The sequence below is a fragment of the Physeter macrocephalus genome, chromosome 9 (genome assembly GCF_002837175.3).
Source record: "Physeter macrocephalus isolate SW-GA chromosome 9, ASM283717v5, whole genome shotgun sequence".
NCBI lineage: Eukaryota > Metazoa > Chordata > Mammalia > Artiodactyla > Physeteridae > Physeter > Physeter macrocephalus.
The window spans coordinates 84385651-84408534 of record NC_041222.1 but is presented as its reverse complement, the minus strand read 5'-3'; positions in this window follow the sequence as shown (position 1 = coordinate 84408534).

Sequence of the window (22884 nt, the reverse complement as noted above, 5' to 3'; positions counted from 1 at the left end):
CAGCTACATGCAAAAGAATGAAAGTGGGCCACTTTCTTACACCATATATAAAAATAAACTCAAAATGGATTAAAGACCTAAATGTAAGATCTGAAACCATAAAACTCCTAGAAGAAAACATAGGCAGTACACTCTTTGACATTGGTCTTAGCAATATTTTTTGGATCTGTCTTCTCAGGCAAGGGCAGCAAAAGCAAAAATAAACAAATGAGACTACATCAATCTAAAAGTCTCTGTACAGCAAAGGAAACAATCAACAAAATGAAAAGGCAACTTAATGGGAGAAAATATTTGCAAATCATACCTATGATAAGGGGCTAATACTCAAAATATACCAAAAACTCACAGAATTCAATATCAGAAAAAGACAATCCAATTAAAAAATATTCAGAGGACCTGAATAGTTAGGTTTCAAAGAAAGACATACAGATGGCCAACAGGCACATGAAATAATGCTGAGAATCACTAATCATCAGGGAAATACACAAATGAAAACCACAATGAGATATCACCTCCCACCTGTCAGAATGGTATTATCAAAAAGACAATGAATAATAACAGCTGGTGAGGATGTAGAGAAAAAGGAACTCTAATGAACTGTTTGTGGGAATGTAAATTGGTGCAGCCATTTTGGAAAACAGTATGGAGGTCCCTCCAAAAAATCAAAAATAGAACTATCATGTGATCTAGCAATTCCACTTCTGGGTATTTATCCAAAAAAAGCAAAAGCAATAATTAGAAAACATATATGCACCCCTATGTTCATCACAGCATTACTTACAGTAGCCAAGACATGGAAAAAACCTAAGCTTCATTGATAGATGAATGGATCCAAAAAATTATATATATATATATATATATGCAGTTTATATATATATGCAATTTATATATATATATGCAATTTATATATATATATATTACTCAGCCATAAAAAGAATGAAATCTCACCATTTGCAAACACAGATGGACATAGAGGGTATTATGAAATACGTCAGAGAAACACATATACTATGTGATTTCACTTATATGTAAAATTTTTTTAAAAATGAACAAAACAGAAATATTCTCATAGAGAACAAATTGGTGGTCACTAGAGTGGAGGTGGGTGGGGTTTTAGTAGACTAGGTGAAGAGGATTAAGAGGTACAAACTTTGAGTTATAAAATAAATAAGTCACAGGGTTATAATGCACAGCATATGGAATATAGTCAATAATATTGTAATAAATTTGTATGGTGACAGATGGTTACTAATCTTATTGTGGTGATCAGTTAATAATATATGTAAATGTCTAATCACTATGCTGTACTCTGGAAACTAATATAATAGTGTATGCCATCTATTCTTCAATAAAAACAACAACAACGAACATAATACTGGCAATTCTAGTCAGAGCAATTAGGCAACAAAAAGAAATAAATGGTATCCAAATAAGAAAGGGAGAAGTAAAAAAATTATTTCTGTTCAAATATGAAATGATATTATATGTAGAAAACACTAAAGACTCTACACACAAATAAAGCTGTCAGAGCTAATAAGTGAATTCAACAAAGTTGCAAGATATCAAAACAATAGGCCAAAATCAGTTGTATTTCTATACACTAACAATGAAAAGGAAATTAAGAAAATAATCCTATTTACAATAGCATCGAAAAAGAATAAAATACTTAGGAATAAATTTAACAAAGTATACAGAAGTCTTGTACACTGAAAACTACAAATCTTTGCTGAAAGAAATTAAAGAAGACATAGATGTAAAGACATCCCATATTCATGAATTGAAAGATTTAATATTGTCAAGATCACAATGTTGCCAAGAGGGAGCTACAGATTCAATGCAATCTCTATAAAAAAATCTACAGCATTTTTGGTAGAAATAGAAAAACCCTGTCTAAAATTCATATGGAATCTCAAATAACACAAATAGCCAAAGGAATATTGAAAAAGAAGAGCAAAGTTGGAGGATTCACACTTCCTAATTTCAAAACTTACTAAAAAAATCCCTACAGTGATGAAAATAGCGTGATCTGGCATAATGACAGACATATAGACCAATGGAATAGAATGGATACCCTAGATATAAACCCTCATATATTTGATTAAATGATTTTCAGCAAGGTTGCCAAGACCATTCAGTGGGAAAAAGTTTTTTCAACAAGTGGTACTGGGAAAACTGCATATCCACATGAAAAATAATGAATTTGTACCCTTATTTTACCCCCTATAAAAAAATTATCTCAGGCTTCCCTGGTGGCGCAGTGGTTGCGCGTCCGCCTGCCGATTCAGGGGAACCGGGTTCGCGCCCCGGTCTGGGAGGATCCCACGTGCCGCGGAGCGTCTGGGCCTGTGGGCCATGGCCGCTGAGCCTGTGCGTCCGGAGCCTGTGCCGCGCGACGGGAGAGGCCGCGGCAGGGGGAGGCCCGCATACGGAGCGTCTGGGCCCGTGGGCCATGGCCGCTGAGCCTGTGCGTCCGGAGCCTGTGCCGCGCGACGGGAGAGGCCGCGGCAGGGGGAGGCCCGCATACCAAAAAAAAAAAAAAAAAATTATCTCAAAATGTGTGAAGACCTAAACATGAGTTGAAACTATAAAACTTATAGTGGGAAACATAGAGAATAATCTTCATGACATTGGATTTGTCAATGATTTCTTGGTTATGATACCAAAAACATAGGCAAAAAAAGAAAAACAGATAAATTGGATTCATCAAAATTAAAAACTTTTGTGCATCACAGAACACAGTCAGGAGAGTGAAAAGACAACCCACAGAATGGGAGAAAATATTTGCAAATCAGATATCTGGTTAGGTATTCATATCCAAAATATATAAAGAACTCCTACCACTCAACAACAAAAGTTAAACAATCTAATTCATAAATGGGCAAAGGGTTGAATAAGCATATTTTTTAAAGATATAAAAATGGCCAATAAGCACATGAAGAGATACTCAACATCATTAGTCATTAGGTAAATGCAAGTCAAAACCACAGTTAGATGTCATCTCATGCCTACTAGGATGGCAATTTTTTTTAAAAAAAAAAAAAGGAAAATAACAAATGTTGGTGAGGACTTGAAGAAATTGCAAATATCACACATTACTGATAGGAATGTAAAATGATCCAGCCAGTATGGAAAACAGTAAGGCAGTTCCTCAAAAAGTTAAACATAGAATTACCATATGATGCAGCATTTCCACTTCTAAGCATATACCCAAAAGAACTGAAAGCAAAGACTCAGACACTTGTACACCCATGCATTGAAACACTGTTCACAATAGCCAAAAGGTGGAAACAACCCAAGTGTTCACCAACAGATGAATGGATAAACAAATGTGATATATATACACAATGAAATATTATTCAGCCATTAAAAGGAATGAAATGCTGATAATGCTACAACATGAATGAACCTTGAAGACATTATGCTAAGTGAAATAAGCCAGACACAAAAGGGCACATATTGTATGATTCTACTTATATGAGATACCTAGCGTAGGCAAATTCAGACAGAGAGTAGAAAGGTGGTTACCAGGGACTGGCAGAGTGAGGAATGGGAAGTTATTGCTTAGAGGTTACAGAGTTTTTGTTTGGGATGATAAAAAAGTTCTTGAGATAGATATTTGTGATAGTTATACAACATTGTGAATGTAATTAGTTTCATCACTTTAAAATGATGTATACTTAAAAATGGTTAAAATGGTAAATTTTATGTTATGTATATTCTGCCACAATAAAATATAATCAGGGAAGGGAAGGAGGGAGGGAGGAATGAAGGAAGGAAGGAAGGAAGGAAGGAAGGAAGGAAGGAAGGAAGGAAGGAAGGAAGGAAGGAAGGAAGGGAGGAAGGGAGGAAGGGAGGAAGGGAGGGAGGGAGGGAGGGAGGGAAGGAGGAAGGAAAGGAAGGGAGGGAGAAGGCAGGCCAGCCTGGTTGTTATTCTGGGCCTGACAGCGACAGTTGATTGCCTTTCCTGATCCAACCTCCATACAAACTGTCCTCTTAGGCTGGATATGTATACTTCCAAAGTAAACAGAAGGATAATTTAATCCCCAAAGAAGAGAGTTGAAGGAGGGCAGCAATTTCTCCTATTTTCACAATCTTAATTTTTCAGGTGAAGGAGAAATGCTCATTTTATTTCCAGATGGAAATCCTAGCATTTCACAAAGTGGACTCTGCTTTCCAAGTGGAGTAGCTCTAGAAATATCCCAGGGTTATGAGTGACTGGATATAACTAACCACACATGAGCCTCACACAGTCAGAACTAATCCTCCCACATTGTGAATGGAGTGTGCTTGCCCCATGTTACCAACAAAGAATCCCAGGCTCAGAGGGCCACTGGGATTTGCCCAGGTCTCACAGTTAGAGTACATGGAAGAGTCTATAATAAAATCTAGGTCTGCCTGAATCTTTTTTCCTGATTTCTAGGAATAGGAGACTTTAGCAGGCCAGAGGCCAGAGAAATGCTGGATTTGGAAGCAGAAGGTTTAGTTCCAGTATTTACCCCCAACTTACTGTACGTCTTTGGTCCAGTTGTTCCATCTTTCTGTGCTTCATTTTCTTCATCAGTAAAAGGAGGATCAGAATCTTTGCCTCAAGGGGCTTGTAGCTGAGCTCTGTTGAGTTGCTGTAATGTACAGCCTATACTACTTCTTTGGGGGAGACTTACTGGTGGCTGGCCTGATTCCTTCCGTGTGCTTGAGGTGGACATCTAGAGAGAGGTTCATTCTCTTGGTCTGATGTATTTTTCTTCCAGAAATGTTAAGATGGAAGTATAATGAAGTAGGGTCCCAAAGTGAACACCCATGAGGGAAAGCAAGGGACTTTCTTGGATCTGGAGACTTGGTGGCATGTATAGAGATGATTTCTCTTCTGGAAAGGAGTAAGACTAAGTATCTTTTGAAGACCTTATGAAGCCTGATGACCTTTGAGGAAAGTAGGTGGAGAAGCGGGAGAGCTTTCAGTTCCCCTGGGGAGCTATATAAGGAAATGCTGTGAGCAAATGTAAGCATTGGCTTCGGGCCAGCCTCATCCTCCCCGGACTAGCTGTGTGACTTTGATCAGTTCACCTGGGAGCTTCTTATTCCAGGTGCCTATCATCTTCTTCTGAGCCCTTAGAGTAGAATCTTCCTGCTCTGACAAACAGAAGCGGAGTAGATGGCCATGAGTGTGGTCAGACTTCCTTGTGAGGGCAACTCCCTCCCACTGATTGTGTCATTCCTTCAGTGTAGAGGTTTGTTAGTAGCAAACGCATTATGAACACCTACCATCCCAAGCTGCCAAGCACTGGATGCAAAGGTCCCTACAGCGCAGCATTCCCTCACACATCAAGGTGACCAAGTCTCAGAGCCTCTCCTTGGAGCAGGAGTTCACAGTAATAGGGAGACTCTGCAAACTCCCATGCCACAATGGTGACATGAGTGGGTGAAGGAGAACCTGAGGCAAAGTGGAACAGTCTTGTCCCCATACAAAGCTGCCACTCAGCCCATACACTCATGGCCATGTGGGAACTTGGGCCTCATGTGGCCAGAGCTCCCAACCTTTTCTAGAAAATCCAGAGATCCAGATAATTATGTAAAATATCTGTAGCAGTCAAGATTGTCTTGGTTCTGCTACAGTAACAAACCTCAAATCTCAGTGGCTGGAAACAACAGAGATTTTTATCTTGCTCATTCATCATCTGTGTCCCATAAGATCTGCAGGAGCCCCTGACCACCATCATTTACCATGATTTTTGTCCTATGTGACTCGTTGAGAGGATTTAGGCGACTGGCCCAATTCAGTGCTGGCTAGAGGAGCATCCCCCATCCCAGATGTCTCTATGCCAAGGAGAGAGAGTTGGAGGACCTCCCCCTTGCAGTCAAATGCTCAGACCCAGAAGAGACACATCACCTCTGCTTACCTCATTGATCGGAGCCACACATGGGGTCCCACGTGGCCCCACGTGGCATGAGGTACAAGCTAGCCACAACCTTTAGAGGAAGTCCCAGACAACCACACAGCTAGCCACCCCATCTCCTGATTAGTCAATGTTGGCGTCAACCTGCAGGCCACACAGAATCCATCTCAGGTAGGATGTGGCCAATGCGCCCAGGGTTGTGTCCTGGGACCATGAGATAGTAAGGAGAAGTGCTGGAGACCAGATGTGACAGACAGCCAAACACAGAGCCAGCCCACTCGGGCATGGGGGGACTGGCAAATGCTATTACCCCACTGCTTTCTCCATTCCTCCATCTCCCCTGAGGTGGTACCCCTCCAGAAACCTCTGCCCCTCAGGCCTGCAAGTACATGTTCTCAGCAGCCTCACTCCTGCCCTTTGACCTCTTTGTCTGGGATCATCCCATTGCACCCGCCCCCCTACCTGGCCTGCAGCCCCCAGGAAAGCCCAGCCCTGTCCCAGTTCCAGGCCCACAGGACAGGTGTTCAGTAGAGTAGTTTGGAAGAAACAACAAATGAGCACATGGGATCCCCATTTTTCAGATAAAAACTATTTCAGCCAATATTGTTGCCCATTTGCACATGTTGGGTACTGAAGCAAGTACTAACCTAATAACCCAGCACAGGGTACTGGGCGCTTCCTGTGTAGAAGAACCTGCTCTCATTCACTCCTCACAGATGCCGCTGAGGTTGACATCATCATCCCAGTCTACAGATGGGGAGACTGAGGTATGGAGAAGCTAGGAGCTTACCTTTAGCCACCGCTTCCACCATCTCCCCACAGCCACCTGAGGGCCCTGGAGTGAGGAGGGGGCTTGGCTGGCCTGCCTGCTGTGGGCTGTGTCCACCACTGGGGGCCATGACCCTCCCACCTGCAGGCTCAGAATCCAACCCAGGGTTCCATCTCCTTTGCCCCCTCTAGAAAGCTCTTCGTGCTCTGGGTGTCAGCAGGGGGCTACCCAGCTCCTGACAGCCAGGCCAGTCCAGAGACAGTGTCCACCCAGCTCAGCCCCTAGTGCCCCCATGTTGACCCTGGACACCTACTGTGGTATCCTTCTCAAAGCCTTGTGCTGGGGAGAGGCAGCATCCCATTTTATAGATGAGAAAAACCAAGTCCACAGGGCCAGCAAGTGTGGACGCACATTCCAGCCAGACCAACCTCCGCCCCCCCAGGGGATGCCTTTGGATAGAGCCACTGCATCAGGTGGAACTGATTTAGCAAGGAGGAGGACACATATCTGTTAAATTATTTTTAATTGTGGTAAAATATACATAACATAAAGTTTAGCATTTTAACCATTTTTAAGTGACAATTGAGCAGCATTAGGTACATTCATTGTGTTGTGCAAACATCACCACCATCCATCTCCGAAACATTTTCATCTTGCAAAACTGAAACTCTATCCTCATTAAACATTAATTCCCCATTCCCTCCTCCCCCAGCCCCTGGTACCCACCTTTTTACTTTCTGTCTCTATGAGACCGACTACTGTAGGGACCTCATATAAGGGGAATCATACAGTATTTGTTCTTTTGTAACTGCCTTATTTCACTTAGCATAATGTTCTCAAGTTTCTTCCATGTTTTAACTCGTGTCAGAATTTCCTTTTTAAGTCTGAATAGTATTCCATTGTATGGATATACCACATTTTGTTTATCCATTCATACATCAGTGGGTTGCTTCCCCTTTTGGCTTGTGAATAATTCTTCTATGAACATGGGTATGCTAATATCTCTTCAAGACCCTGCTTTCAATTCTTTGGGGAATATACCCAGAAGTGGCATTATTAGATCATATGACTATTCTATATACATTGTTTGAGAAAGAGAGATATATTTTTTAAATGACACTTTTAGTAATTTATATTGATTGTAGAAAAGTGGAAAAAATATAGTTGAGAAAAAAAGAAAATCAAAAGTGACTATTCTTTTCAATTTTGCAGAAGAAACCCACTATTAAGATATATGTATGATTCCCTCCAGACGTGTCAACATGCTTTCAATCAATCCCTCAATTCACCTCCTGTCAGTGTCCTTCTCAGCTACTTGCCCTGGGCTCATCTGGACTGGGTCGTGGGCCTTCCTCATGGGTGGACATTGGGAAGAGCGCCCCGGCCTGGGGATGCCACACCAGGCCTTCCCTCAACAGAGACCAGCCGTCCTCGAGGTCGCACACCCACAGAGCCTCAGGTCTCCAGCACCTCCCCGGCTGCCCACCCCAGGCCAGGCGCCAGGCCCCGCGTGCCTCGCAGGTGCTGGGGGCCCAGCCTGCCCAGCCTCCCAGCGGCTCCAGAGTCATCTAGAGAGTATATTCGAGCTGTCGTGTGGAATTGAGTTTCTTTTGGCAAACGCTGGAGACTGACAAAAATATTCACGTCAAAACATTTCTGGTGCAAAATTTATGAAAGCATTTGAATTTGGCCTGGGCATTTTTTTCCTTTTTCCTTCTCCCCCTCCCCGCCTTGTCCTGAGTTGGGGGTGGGGAGAAGAGATAGAGTCCAGATGTTGGTGGGAATTAACTTCTCTTCTTTCCCTCCCCCCAGCCCCTCTGGCCAGAGGAACAGCCGAATCAATGGCCGCTGTGTGTCCACACATTACAAAAGGCCGTGCGGCCGAGCCCTGGGCTCTCCCTGCCTTGCGAGCACCGAGGAAGTACCCCGGCCTGGAGTTTGCCCCCTAACCCCAGGGTCTGGGGTAATTGTCTGCAGAGGCAGCCTGGGGCCGGGCTGGCCATAATGATTTAGGCAGGATCTATTTCACTTCAAGCCTTTTCTACTCCGAAGAGGCCTAATCGAAAGTAATCTGAAAATTAGGGAAAATAAAAACCATGCCCACCGTTACATAAATACCCATTTCCTCGCATCGGCTGCTCGAAATCACCTCATTCCAGAGCAATGTGATGTTTCCCTGATGGGCAAAGCCAAGCCCCCGGGGGCCTTTTGATCCACACCGCCTGCGCCCTGCTCCCTGACAGGGATCCCAGAACATAGGGTGGGAGCTGGAGGGGGAGGAGAGCGGCTGGCCATGGGGTTGGCCCAGGTCCCCAGGGGGACCAGCCCTGCAGACCTCAAATGTGGCCCTGAGGGTAAAGAGGGTTTGGGTTTGAGGTGGCCCCACGGACCTTTCATTTATTCCTCCATGCCATTTCCTCCCCAAGACTCAAGACGTGCAAGGCCCTCAAGACAGCTCCATACCTCAGCACTCATACCCTCTCCCCCTCCTCCTGAGTCATTCCTTTCAGCCCTCAGATACTCCCAGCTCAGCTGTACCCGAGGACCTTTGCGCAAGCTGTTCCCAAAGTCTGGAGGGCCCTTCCTTGCCCAGGTTTGCACTCACCTCAGGCCTTTTCTGCTGTCATCTCAGATGGAAAGTTGCTTTCTCAGAGTGACCTTCCCTTGCTCTCCTTGTCACAGGACCCCTCCTCACTGCACCCTCACCTCACCCCACCCAAGCCAGGCATGTTGTTGCTGGTTTCTTGTTTTTTGAGTCCTGTGCTCAAGCTCCAGGAAACTGGGGCCACATCCAGCTTGGTCGCCATGACTAGAACTCAGTAAACATTTGCTGACAGAATGGAGAAGTTTTTCACACAGGAATGAAGTTCGGTGGTTTACAGAAGTGGGGTGGGGTGGGGTCTGAAGCCCAGGAGTAAACCTGGGTTAGATTCTGCCTTCACCACCCGCCTCCTCACGGGTCTGGCTGGAGGCAGCAGTGTCCTGAGCCCACAAAGCTCTCAGGCCGGCATCCAGCACACTAAATTGTTGTGTTCAACGTGACTACAAATCCTCTGACATTCCATCAAGGAGTGAGGTCTCACCTCAGATGTTCTGGGCCTGTGACAAAGAAGCTTCTAGATGGTTCTAGAGGTCCCCAGCCATTCAAGTCTTCCAAGTTAGGCCCCACTAGGAATGTATGGTGGTGTCACAGGGAACCGGATTCTCTATGTCCTTGAGAGATGGACCCACCCTGTGTCCTTGCACGGACACTGCCCTGTCCACCCACACTTGTCAGCCTTCCCTGTGTCAGCCACTCTAGTTTGAGCTGGGACCCTTTGCAGAGCCTCTGCCTCTGCCAGGCAGGTGGAATGTGCCAGGATAAAGTGCCCCTTTGCTGACAGGAGTGGCAGGTAGATGTGCCCCAACTCACTCAGGTGGGGAAACTGAGGTTGGAGCTGTACATGGACACCCACAAGCGTGGCTGGCCAGGTGACACATGCTTTGCTAGGCTCCTTCTTCTCTGTCTCCCTTCCTCCCTCCTCTCCTGGCGTTTCCTGGGGCTCTGCCCACTCACTGCTGCACTCAGACCCTTGTCTTGAGTCTGTTTGAGGAGGAGACAGCCCCTCTGGGCCTCTGTCTCCTCACTGGGATAAGGGACAATTGTTGATGGTGACACATGATGGGATCTCTGTCAGCCAAGGTGAAGGACACACACTGCCACAGCCACAAGGCTGGGGATCAGCCATTCTTCCCCAGCACAGCCATCTAGCTAGTTTAAACTGAAACCAGAATGGGATGACTGGGGTTCCCCATAATGGAGTCAAGTCTGCTCCCTAAAGCCCTGTCTGTCCTTGGCTGCAGAGATCCCAGAACGCTAGAATTTGGGGGTTGTTAGGGTGGGGCTCGCTCAGGGACACCAGGTAGGTCAGTCTCTGAGTCCCTGACAGTGGGAGTGAGCCCCTGCTCCTCAGACTAGGAGTCACCTGGACCAATGCCTATGGCCAGCTGTGCCCATGGTTTTTCAAGAAGGCCTCCAGCCCCAGTTACCTGAGAGGTGGGGCACTGGCTCAAGAATGAGGAGGGCATTTCTGGAACCAATAATTGTACCAATAACTCACATCCATCACATGCCCAGAGGAGGTAAGAATTTCATACACATTACTATACTTAATGCTCACCACAGCCCTACAAGTTAGAGATGAACAGCCCCATCTTTTTACAGATGAGGAAACTGAGACACAATGAGGTTGAGTGACTGAGTCCATTGTGACCCATCAAGCCACAGAGCGGCCTGACCCGCAAGTACTGGCAACTCCTTTTCTGCCCCACAAAGACCCATCTCTGCACTGACCCCCGCCTCAACATCTGCCCGGTTCAGACCCCAATGGCGCTGTGGGAAGCACATCCTCCCAGTGAGAGCTCAGCCAGGATGGAGGGAAATGCCCAGGAGGAGGGAGGGCCCCTTCGCTGGCACATGAGCAGGGGAAGGCAGCGCTGGGGCAGGACAGAAGCTGCCAGTCTTGCATGGAGGCTGGACCAGGGGGCCCCCAAGTTCTATGGGCCTGCCTATGTGCCACAGGGGGATGAACAAGTTCAGAGGCTCCTCCTCTGACCACGTGCAGCCTCCATCCACACTGCTGTCATACCCAGGCCTTTGTGTTGTCCCCCACCTGGAGCACATTATCACCCATCACACCATCCCCCACGTGGCCAGCCCCTCTCCAGGGCCTCCTCTGGGCTCTGAAGCCCCACTCCTGCCTCCTCTCCTGGCAGCCTGCGGGGTCACATGCATTTCTGCGTCAGCCTCCCCACCAGCCTGGGCCCCTCAAAGACTCACACTGGGTCAGAGCAATGCCCAGCAGAGGGCCCAGTGGCCAGCAGCTGCTGGGGGGTGACGAGTGAATGAGTGAGTGAGGTGAAGGAACACGTGATGTGGGCTGCACACACCCCTTCTCTGGGTCCTGGCGTCCAACTCTTCACAGCATATATGGAGGTATAAACACGTGGCTCTCCAGAGGCCATCTCATACAGGCATGCTTGCCCCCTCTATCCCTTTACATATGCCCAGTGGACCCCCATACCTGCCCAGGATGGACATCAGCTCATCCACACTTCTCCAGGTCCCAAGAGGGGGGAGTCACCCTACTGTCACTGTTGTTTCTACTCTGGAACCTGATGCTGCTTCCAGTTCTGACCATAGGGTGTATGGCAGGGGCAGCCATCAGGCCTACCCAGAGAGTAGCCTGGGCTTCAGGAGACAAAGGGGGGTCCCTGTACCAGTTGCTATCACGGGCCTTGAGATAAGGCTTTGTCCAGCAGCCCCTGGTGACCTCTTCTGCTCATCCAGGCTAGGGGTCTCTCAACAGCAGAGACAAGCCCCTGCAGGTCCCACAGGACACTGACCCCTTTCCCTAGACCTTGCTGGTCAGAGTTGCAGGAATTTCAAATCTGCCTTTGGAATGTCCCATGTACTGTATCAGGGGACTTTGGCTGAAACTTCCATTTAACAGTCCTGCACCCTGGCCAAGGCTTCCCAGGCATGCACAGGGTCCAACCCAGAGCCCGGATATGATCCAGTTCAGTGCGGACGAAGGCCACACACATCACCCTGAGAAGATTCAGGAAAGCTGTGAAGCAAGAGAAAGTCATGCAGCTGGGAGTTCTGGAAAGGCTGCTCTGAGTTATAGCAGGAGGTGAGTATTGAATAGAATTGCAAATGGCTGGTCCCAAGTAAAAGCCTCCCCAGGAGCCAGGCAATGTGATGTGAGCCAAGGTGGCACACATCATGGAAGCACAGGGCTGGAGTGTCTTCCAAGCTGAGGCTGGAAGGGGCAGGCCCAGATGGGTGGGCCTGCAGGATGGGCCTAGAGGAATGAGCCTGGAGGCTGGACACCATCGGGAAGCCGGGCAGGAGTTGCTCAGACCTGAGACAAGTCAGGGGAGGCTCTCCAGGACTAGACTTTGTGGATCGGAGCTGAGGGGTGAACAGAGCTAACCACGAGAGATGGGGGACCCAGAGGCCTCCGGAAGCTGGAAACCCCCTTTCACAACAGAGAGAACCCTTCCAGAAGCCCTGCCTCTCAGTCTGGGGTGGGGGCCCAAATGTTTCATTTTCAACCCTTGAAGCTTTGGGGAGTGGGTGCTTTGGGGGTGGGCAGGGGCTCCCAAGGGTAATGTGTGTTTACCCGCAGTAGTCGGGGAAGACAGGCCATGTGAAGGCTCCCGGAGTGGAGCCGGTGCTCTGTTGCAATTACCCGTAAGCCTGGTGTTTACATGGGGGTTTTACAGAGAATTCAAAGCATATCTTCCTGTTGCTTTGGCAGCGAAGGCGTATCAAGTGAGTGTTCAAAAGGGCCGAACCGCCTTTACAAAAATAAAAACCAAATGGCTGAGTAATTTCCACCAGAGAAGGACTTACTCTGGCAATTGCATGGTCTATTTAGCATGCTTTCATAAAACCTTTTAACGAATCAGCCCTGAACTCGAGCGCCAGGCCCAACCCACCTGTCAAGCTTGCATTTCCAAACACAGGTATGGCCGCTTGGGAGACTGGACGCAGGTTTCAGTCCCCCGCACACGGTAGAAGTCCCCAGTGTTCTTCAGGACAAGCCTGGGGCAGGAGGCAGGCCCCGCGTGCCCAGCAGCAAGGATGAGAGGACTCTGTGCCAGCCAGGGACGGAGGGCCCAACCCAGAGGAAATCCCCGGGAAGGCGGGACAAAGCAGCAAGTCAGTGCTGTGACACCATGGGGACACTGGGGGATCCACAGGAGGCCTGACTCAGCCTGGGGAATCAGGGAAATCTTGCAGACGGAGGAGCTGCCTGAACCAGACACTGGAAGGATAAAGTAGGAGAGGACAGACCAGGAGGAAATCCCCGGGAAGGCGGGACAAAGCAGCAAGTCAGTGCTGTGACACCATGGGGACACTGGGGGATCCACAGGAGGCCTGACTCAGCCTGGGGAATCAGGGAAATCTTGCAGACGGAGGAGCTGCCTGAACCAGACACTGGAAGGATAAAGTAGGAGAGGACAGACCAGGAGTGAAGGAAGTCTCTGTGAGAGGAAAGCACCCTGAGAGGAGGCCAACCTGGTCCGAGGAGAGTCAGTGATTTGTATGTAGTTACCTAAAGGAGACAAGAAGAAAAATGCTTTCACATGGAAGATTCCATTCCAGAAGTAAATGGTGAGCCATTCAGCCAAGCTGAGCTGTTGGGGGTTGTTAAAGGAGCAGAATCTCAGCCTCATATGAGGGGAAACATAGAAGGCATTATTAAGTCAACCGTACTGAGGTATTGGGTCTTAGGGTAACTATGTGTCTAACTTAACAAGAAACTACCAAGATGTTTCACACAGTGGGACCCATTTGATAACTGCTACCCGCAGTATATACGAGTTCCAACATGCTCCACATTTTCTTCAACACTTCATATTGTCAGTCGTAGTAAGGTCAGCATTTTAGTGGATACTTAGTGAGTATCTCATTACAGTTGTAATTTGCATTTCCCTGATGAGTAATATTGAGACCATTCCATGTGCTTACTGGCCGTCTGAATATCTTCTTCTGAAAAAGGTCTTTCAACTCTTCTGCCCTTTTTTGCTATGTTTGTCTTATTACTGAGTTGTAAGCATTATGTGTTTCGGACACACAAAATCTATTTAGATTTTTTTCCGTTCTGAATTTTGGCTTGCCTTTCTTTTTTACCTTTTTATTTTGAAATAATTATAGATTTAAAGTAAGTTGCAAAAGATTTTTGAGGAGTCCTATACACCCTTCACTCTGCCTCCCTCAAGCCTAACATATTGCATAACAGTAGTGCATAATTAAAACTAGGAGATTCACATTGATACGGTCAATGGAGCTTATTTAGATTCCTCCAGTTATAGGTACACTCATGAATGTGTGTGTGTGCGTGTGTGTGTGCAGCTCTATGCAATTTTATCACATGTAGCTTAATATAACTGTCCCCAGGATCAAGACACTCCACAAGTCTCCCTCACGCTGCCCCCTTATAGCCACTCCCATCCCATCCCTACCCCATGGCAACCAGTAATCTGTTCTCCATCTCTATAATTATGTTATTTAATAAATGTTATATAAAAGGAATCCACAATATGTGTCCTTTTAAATTGGCTTTTCTTCACTCAGCTTAGTTCCCTGGAGATTCTTCCATATTTCTGTGTGTGTCAATATTCATTCCTTTTTCTTGCCAAGCAGTGTGTTCCATAGTATGGATATACCACAGTGTTTCCACATTCACTCGTTGAAGGTCGCTAGATCCTTTCTAGGTTTTAGCTATTACAAATAAACATTCTTGTCCAAATTTCTGTGTGAAAATACATTTTCATTTTCTGGGATAAATGCCCAAGAGTACAATTGCTGGGTATTCTAAGTAATTTCATTAATAAGTTTAAAAGGAACTACCCAAGTATTTTACAAAGTGGTTACACCATCATACATTCAAACCAGGAATGTATGAGGGATCCAGTTTCTCTGCCTCCCCACAGCATTTGGCATTGTCACACTTTTTTATTTTAGTTGTTCTGATAGGCATGTAATAATATCACATTCCCCTAATGATTACTGCTTTTGAGCATCTTTTCACAAGCTTATTTGCCATCTGTGGATTATCTTTGGCAAAATGCCTGTTTATGCATTTTGCCCATTTCCTAATGGAATTGTCTCTTACAGTTAGACTTTGAGAGGTTTTTATATATTGTAGACACTAGTATTTTGTCATATATGTGGCTTGCAAACATTTTCCTCCCAGTCTGTAGTTTATCTTTTCATCCTCTCAATAAGCATCTTTCACAGAGGAGCAAAAGTTTTTACTTTTGATTCATTTTCCTTTTAGGGATCATTCTTTTGATATCAAGTCTAAGAACTCTTTGCCTAGTCTAGGTCCCAAAGATTTTGTCCTAATTTTTTTCTAAAATTCATTTAGTTTTACAATTAAATCTATGATCCATTTTGAGTTCATATTTGTATAAGGTGTGACATTTAGACTGAGGTTCATTTCTTCGAATTATGGCCCACTCTAATCACCTCATTTTGACTTGATTACTTCTGTAAAGACTCTATCTCCGCTGAGACTCAGTTACATGAGATCATTAAACAAGCCACTTGGCATAAAAGGTGACTCTTTCAATGGGGTCTTTCTTAGACTTCTTTGATTTTCATTGGTTTGGGTCTTGCAGACCATAGCTATGAAGTACTCCCCAATACAGCTCCTCTTTTTATTTTTTCAGAGTTCTTTTTGTAAAATTTTTATTGAAATATAGTTGATTTACATGTTAATTTCTGCTGTACAGCAAAATGACTCAGTTATACATATTATATGTATACTTTTTCATGTTCTTTTTCATTATGGTTTATCACAGGATATAGAATATATTTCCCTGTGCTATACTGTAGGTCCTTGTTGCTTATCCATCCTATGTATACTAATTTGCATCTGCTAATCCCAAACTCCCAATCTTTCCCTTCCCCACCCCACCTCCCCCTTGGCAACCACCAATCTGTTCTCTATGTCTGTGAGTCTGTTTCTTTTTCATAGATAAGTTCATTTGTGTCGTACTTTAGATTCCACATAAGTACAGCTCCTCTTGACTTGCTACATGGGAAACTGCCTGATTCATGAATTGTTCAATAAAGCCAATTAGAGCTTATAAATTTAAAAAAGACTCTATCTCCAAATAAGGTCACATTCTGAAGTATGGGGATTAGGATGTCCATATATGAATCTTGAGGAACACAACTCAATATATAACACTATTTTAAAGTCTTGCTTTTTAATATAAATTTTAGAAAGAATTTGTCTATGTCTACTCAAAAGCTTTTTGGAGTTACAAGAATTACATTACATTAAAGAATTACATTAAACCTATAGATTGACTAGGGGAGAACTGACTTGTTTACCACGTTAAGTCTTCCAATTCATGAAGATGGTATGGTTTTCCATTTATTTAGGTCTTCTTTGACTTCTTTCATCAACATTTTGTAATTGTCAGCTTTTCTGATCCTGTACATGTTTTGTTACACTTGCACCTAAGTGTTTTATTTTCTGTGGAGTATAAATGGTATTATGTTTTTAATGTCAATTTTCAAATGTTCAATGTTAGTATATAGAAATAAAATAGACTTTTGTGTTTTGATCATTTATCTTTCAACCTTGCTGAATTAACTTATTACCTCTAAGAGTCTGTTCATATATTTTGCAGATTCTTTTGGATTTTCTACATATACTATCATTTCATCTGCAAATACGGACAGTTTAATTTCTTCCTTTACAATCTGTGTGCTTTTTTCCTTTCCTTGTCACAGTGGCTAGAACTTCTAGTACTATGTGAAATAACAGTGGTGGGAGCAAATATCTCTCCCTTGTTCCCAAACTCAGAAAGAAAGCATATAGTCCTTCATCATTGAGTATGATGTTAGCTATAGGTTTTTTGGTAGATGTTCTTTAGCAAGTTGAGGGAGTTCACCTCTCTATTCCTAGTTTGTTGAAGCTTTTTAGAATAATAAATAGGGGCTTCCCCGGTGGTGCAGTGGTTGAGAATCCACCTGCCAATGTAGGGGACATTGGTTCGAACCCTGGTATGGGAAGATCCCACGTGCCCCAGAGCAACTAAGCCCGTGCGCCACAACTACTGAGCCTGTGCTCTAGAGCCCATGAGCCACAATTACTGCGCCTGTGTGCTGCAACTACTGAAGCCCATGCGCCTAGAGCCTATGCTCCACAGCAAGAGAAGCCACCACAATGAGAAGCCCAGGCACCAGAGCAAAGAGTAACCCCCGCTCTCCACAGCTAGAGAAAGCCCGCGCACAGCAACGAAGACCCAACACAGCCAAAATAAATAAATTAAAATAATAATAATAATAAATGGCTATTGGATTTGTCAAATTCTTTTTCTGCATCCATGGATATAGTCATATTTTTCATCTTTGACCAGTTGATGCTGATGGTATTGATTGATTTTAAAATTAAACCAGACTTGATTCCTGAAATAAATCCCACTATGAGTGTATAATTTTTTGCTTTATATTCCTGGATTTGATTTGCTCATATTTTTTTGAAAATTTTTGCTTCTAGGTTCATGAAAGATAGTAGTCTTTCATTCTGTCTCTCTCTCTCTGCCTCTCCCCTTTCTCTGGTTTTGGTATCAGGGTAACATTGGTCTCATAAAGTAAGTCTGGCAAGTGTTCCCTCTTTTTGTACTTTCTGAGATAGATTTCGCAGAAATGGTGCTAATTCTTCTTTAAATGTTTTCTAGAAGTTCCTGATGAAAAATCATTTTGGCTGGCAGATTTCTTTTCCAGCAGTTTTAAAATTACCAATCCAATTTATTTTATGGTTATATTACTATTCAATTTGTCTCATTCATCTTGATTGAGTTTTGGTTGTTTTTAGTGTTTGAGGAATTGGTCAACTGATTTCTTCTAAATTGTCAAATTTATTTTCATAGAGTTTATTGCAGTATTCCCTTACTACATTTTAAATGACTGCAGAACTTCTTGTAGTACCCTCTGTTTCATTCTTGATGTTGGTGATTTGGGTCTTCTCTCTATTTATCTTAGTCTTGCTAAAAGATTATCAATTTTAATGATATTTTTCATTAATTTTCTGTATTGTTTTCCTCTTTTCAATGTCATAAATTTCTGCTCTTATCTTTATTAGTTCCTTCCTTCAGATTGCTTTGGATATATTTTGCTCTTCTTTTTCTAATTTCTTGAGGTATGACCATATATTATTGTTTTGAGAACTTTTCTAAATCCTAATATAAGCATTTAGTGCTATAAATTTTCCTCTCAGCATGGCTTTTGCTGTATCTCACAATTTTTGATATGCTATGTTTTTATTTTTACCCAGTTCTATTTATTATTGTATTTTCTTTGAAACTCCCTTTTTGTCCAATGGATTATTTAGAAATATGTTGATGATTACTTCCCAAGTGTCTGGAGATGTACCTTTTGTCTTTACCTTATTGATTTCTCAGTATGATTTCAATTCTTTTAAATGTGTTGAAGTTTGCTTTATGGCCTATCTTGGTAAACATCCCATGGCCGTTTGAAAAGAATATGTATTCTGTTGTTGCTTGGTGATGTGTTCTGTGTTTTCTCAGTTGCTGAGAGTGAGGTGTTGAATTCCCAAGCATAATTATGGCTTTGTCTATTTCTCTTTTCAGCTCTATCAATTTTTGCTTCATGTACTTGAAAGAGCTGTTAGTGCATGATATTTAGGATTGCTATACCTTCTTGGTGGATTGTTGCTTCTATCATTATGTAATGTTCCTCTTTGTCCCTAGGAATTTTCTTTGCTCTAAATTCTACTTTACATGATATTAACATAGCCACTTTTAAAATTAATGCTTTGAATGCATTTATCTTTTTCCATTCTTTCACTTTCAACCTATCTATGCCATTATGTTTGAAGTGAATTTCTTGATGACAGCCTATAGTTGGAACATTTTTTATCATTTTACCAATCTCTGTCTTTTAACTGATGTATTTATATCATTTACATTTAAAGCACTTATTGACATATTAGGGCTTAAATCTGCCATTTTATTGTTATTTTCTGTTTGTTCCTTTTGTATCTATTCCTCTGTTTATTTTTTCTTGCCTTCCTGTGGGTTATTTGAACAGTTCTGAGATTGCTTTTTTAGATTTATTTATAATAATTTCGAATAATTTTAAATCTATTGATAAGTATAGTTTCATTAGTGGTTGCTCTAGGTATTACCACATACAGACGTTACTTTATCACAGCCTAGTGGTGTAAATGTTTTACCAGTTTGAGTGATGTGTAGAAACCTTTCTTCCATCTAGACTGTCTTTACCCTGACAACTTTTAAAATACAATTTTCCTAATTATTTCTTTTACATATTTTGAGCACCACAACACAAGGGTAATACTACTTTTGTTTCAACAACAAAATATGATTAAAGAAATTCTTGAGGTAAAGGGATTACTTCTATTTTACTTCTCTTTTTACCTATTGTGTTTGCTTATATTTTTATCTATTCCTTCTTCTATTTTTACCTATTCTGTTGTCTTTCCTTTCTGAAGTTCCCAGTCTTCTTCTGTTATCATTTCCTTTATGTTGGAGAGATTTCTTTAGCTATTTTTTAAGAGTAGGTGTGCTAGCAACAAATTATTTTATTGTTTGATCATCTGAGAGTGTATCTTTATTTCCCCTTCAGTAATGAAGGATAGTTTCACTGAAGATAGGATGTTAGGGTGACAGTTCTTTTCTTTCTCATTTGAAAATCATTGTGTTACTTCCTTCTGAACTTCACAGTTTCAAATGAGGAATCTACTGTCACTTGAATTGGTGCTTCTTTGTAGGTGATGTGCCATTTCTTTCTGAATTTTAAAAATATTTTTTCTTTGTCTTTACTTTTCACAAGTTTAACTCTGATATGTCATGGTTGGTGTGGATTTCTTTGGATTTATCTTGTTTGGAAACAGCTTCTTAAATCTGGAGGTTTATGTCTTTCATGTGGCTTGGTTTTTATTTTTTAATGGAAACTTACAAAAAGCAAAATATTTTTATTTTGATGAAGTTCAATTTGCCAATTTTTAATTTACTTTTTGTTCTTTTTTGTCCATTCTAAGAAATCTTTGCCTATACAAGTTCATGAAGATTTTCTCCTATGTTTTCTTGAAGATGTATAGTTTTAGCTTTTTAAGGTCTCTGATCCTTTTGACATTAATTTTTGTGTATGAATGAGGTAAGGGCCAAAGCTCTATTTTTTTCCTGGTAGATATCTGGTTTTTCAAGTACCATTTGTTGAAAAGAATTTTCTTTTTGTGGTGAACTTCCTTGGTACCTTTGCTGGAAATTGATAGACTATATACATATAGATATTCCTGGATAATTTCTGAACATGCCATCCAGTTTTATTTTTCTATATCTACTACATTGTTTAATTTGCTTAGCTTAATAACAAGTCTTTATAACTTTATGTCAGATCTTGGAACCAACCAGTGTAAGTCCAATGTTGTTCTTTTAAAATTGTTTGGTTTAGCTGTATTAGGTCCTTTGCATTTCTATGTCAATTTCTATAAAAAAGCTTGCTAAGATTGGAATTGCAATAGATGTATAGAATGATTTTGGGGAAACTGACAACTCAAAAATATTGATTCTTCTGAACAATGAATACAATTTATCTCTTCATTTTTTAAGTCTTTAATTTCTTCCGGCAGTTTTTGTAATTTTTAGTGTATGGGTCTTGGAAATATTTTTGTTAAATTTATCCCTAAGCATTTTATGTTTTTAAGCTATTGTGAAAAGTATCATTTTATAGTTTTATTTTTCCAGTTGTTCATTGCTAGCATATAGAAATAAAATTGATTTTTTTAATTCTGATCCTGTATTCTGTGGCCTTGATGAACTGGCCTTTGCCAGTCTCTCCAGTCTTAACACTCTTTCTCTCTTTCTTTGTTCATTATACATAAAACTGATTTATGCTCCAGGTCTTTGCTCAAATGAGTTCCAGTAGCTCTTTTGCATATTCCTTAGGAATTCCTATGTACACAATAATAGCAGCTGTGAATGTCATCTAATATATAGGCCTTTTATTTCTTTATTGCCTTATTGCTTTGGCTAAGTACACTATTGAATAGAAGTGTTAGAATGGATTTCCTTACCTCAATTCTGTTTTTGGGGGGAAGTATCTAGACTTTTATCAAGTTGAAGATATTCCCTTCTATTTATTATATATTTTCATGAAAGATTTGTCTTGAATGGGTGCCTAATTTTATCAAGTGGTTTGTTTTATGTTTGTTTGTTTTTGTTTTTTGAAATGATCATATGGTTTTATTCTTTATTCTCTTAATTTGGTAAATTACATTGATTGATTTGAGAATGTTAAACCAACCTCACCTTCCTGAGATAAACCCCACTTAAACATATGATCCTTTTTTTATATTGCTGGATTTGATTGCTAATATTTTATGGAGAATCTTATATTTGTATTCATAAGGGATATAAGTTTATAGGTTTCTTTGTATTTTGGGGTAATATCTCTAGTTTTGACTTCAGTGTAATTCTGGCCTCACAAAATGAGATAAGAAGTTTTGCTTCATCCATTATTTTTTGAAAGAGTTTATATATTATATCATTATGAAATGTTAGCTAGAATTTACCAGTAAGGCAATCTGGGCCTAGAATTTTGTGAGGCGGGGCAGGGAGGCTTTTTAATTATTAATTCAAAAATTTTTATACACAGTAGGCTAACAAGATATTCTCTTTCTTCTTGCACCAATTTTGGTTATTTGTGTCTTTCAAGGAATTTGTCCATATTTTGTCAGTTGTCAAACATTTACATAAAGTTGATCATAATATTCTTTGTTGTTTTTTTAATGTCTGCAAGATCAGCAGTAATGACCACTCTTTCACTCTTATATTGGAAATGTGTATCTCCTCCATTTTTTCTTATCTGTCCAGCTAGAGATTTATCAGTGTTATTCAAAGAACCAAATTGGGGGTTCATTGATTTTCTCTATTATTCTTCTATTTTCTATTTCATTGACTGTTTCACACAGCTGTTTAAATTTAAACTTAAAGCAATTAAAAGTAAATAAAATTAAGAATTCAAAACTCAGTCACACTAGCCACATTTCAAGTGCTCAACTACACTATATGAACATTTTCATCATTGCAAATAGTTTATTGGTAAGGCCTGTTCTGGAGGGAAGGAGGTCTGTTTCTCAACTGGTCCCATCTCTCCTAGCTAGGCATTTTCTCTAAGCTTCTTAGGGGTCATGGGAGAGCCAGGTGGCTCTTGAAACCATCCTGTCCTCTTGATGACCCTGGCCTTGGTCTCAGCTCAGGCCTTGTGGCCACCTCCTTTCTTCTTGGTCACTTTGCCTCCTCTCAGTCCCAACCGTCTATTCTCCACTTTTACTTCCAGAGGGAGCTTCCAACACAGTGATCTTTCCCTGCACCACCCTTCACAAATTGCAGTGCTCCCATTACCTGGGCTCCCACAGGACTTCCCAGCAGAGCATGATCTGTTTCCCCCATAGGCCTGAGCCATGGTTGCTAGGAGCAGCCCCCACTTTTAAATGAGCCACCAAGAACATCCATGTCACTTGCATCACTTGGCCTCAGCCACCCACTGGACTACCAGGAAAAAATGCCACCAGCCCCAGAGCTGCATGAACCCTTCTCTTGGACTTGGTTTATGGCCTAAGCCCCAGAGCCAAGCCCCAGGGAACCTCCTCTCCAGGCCCTCCA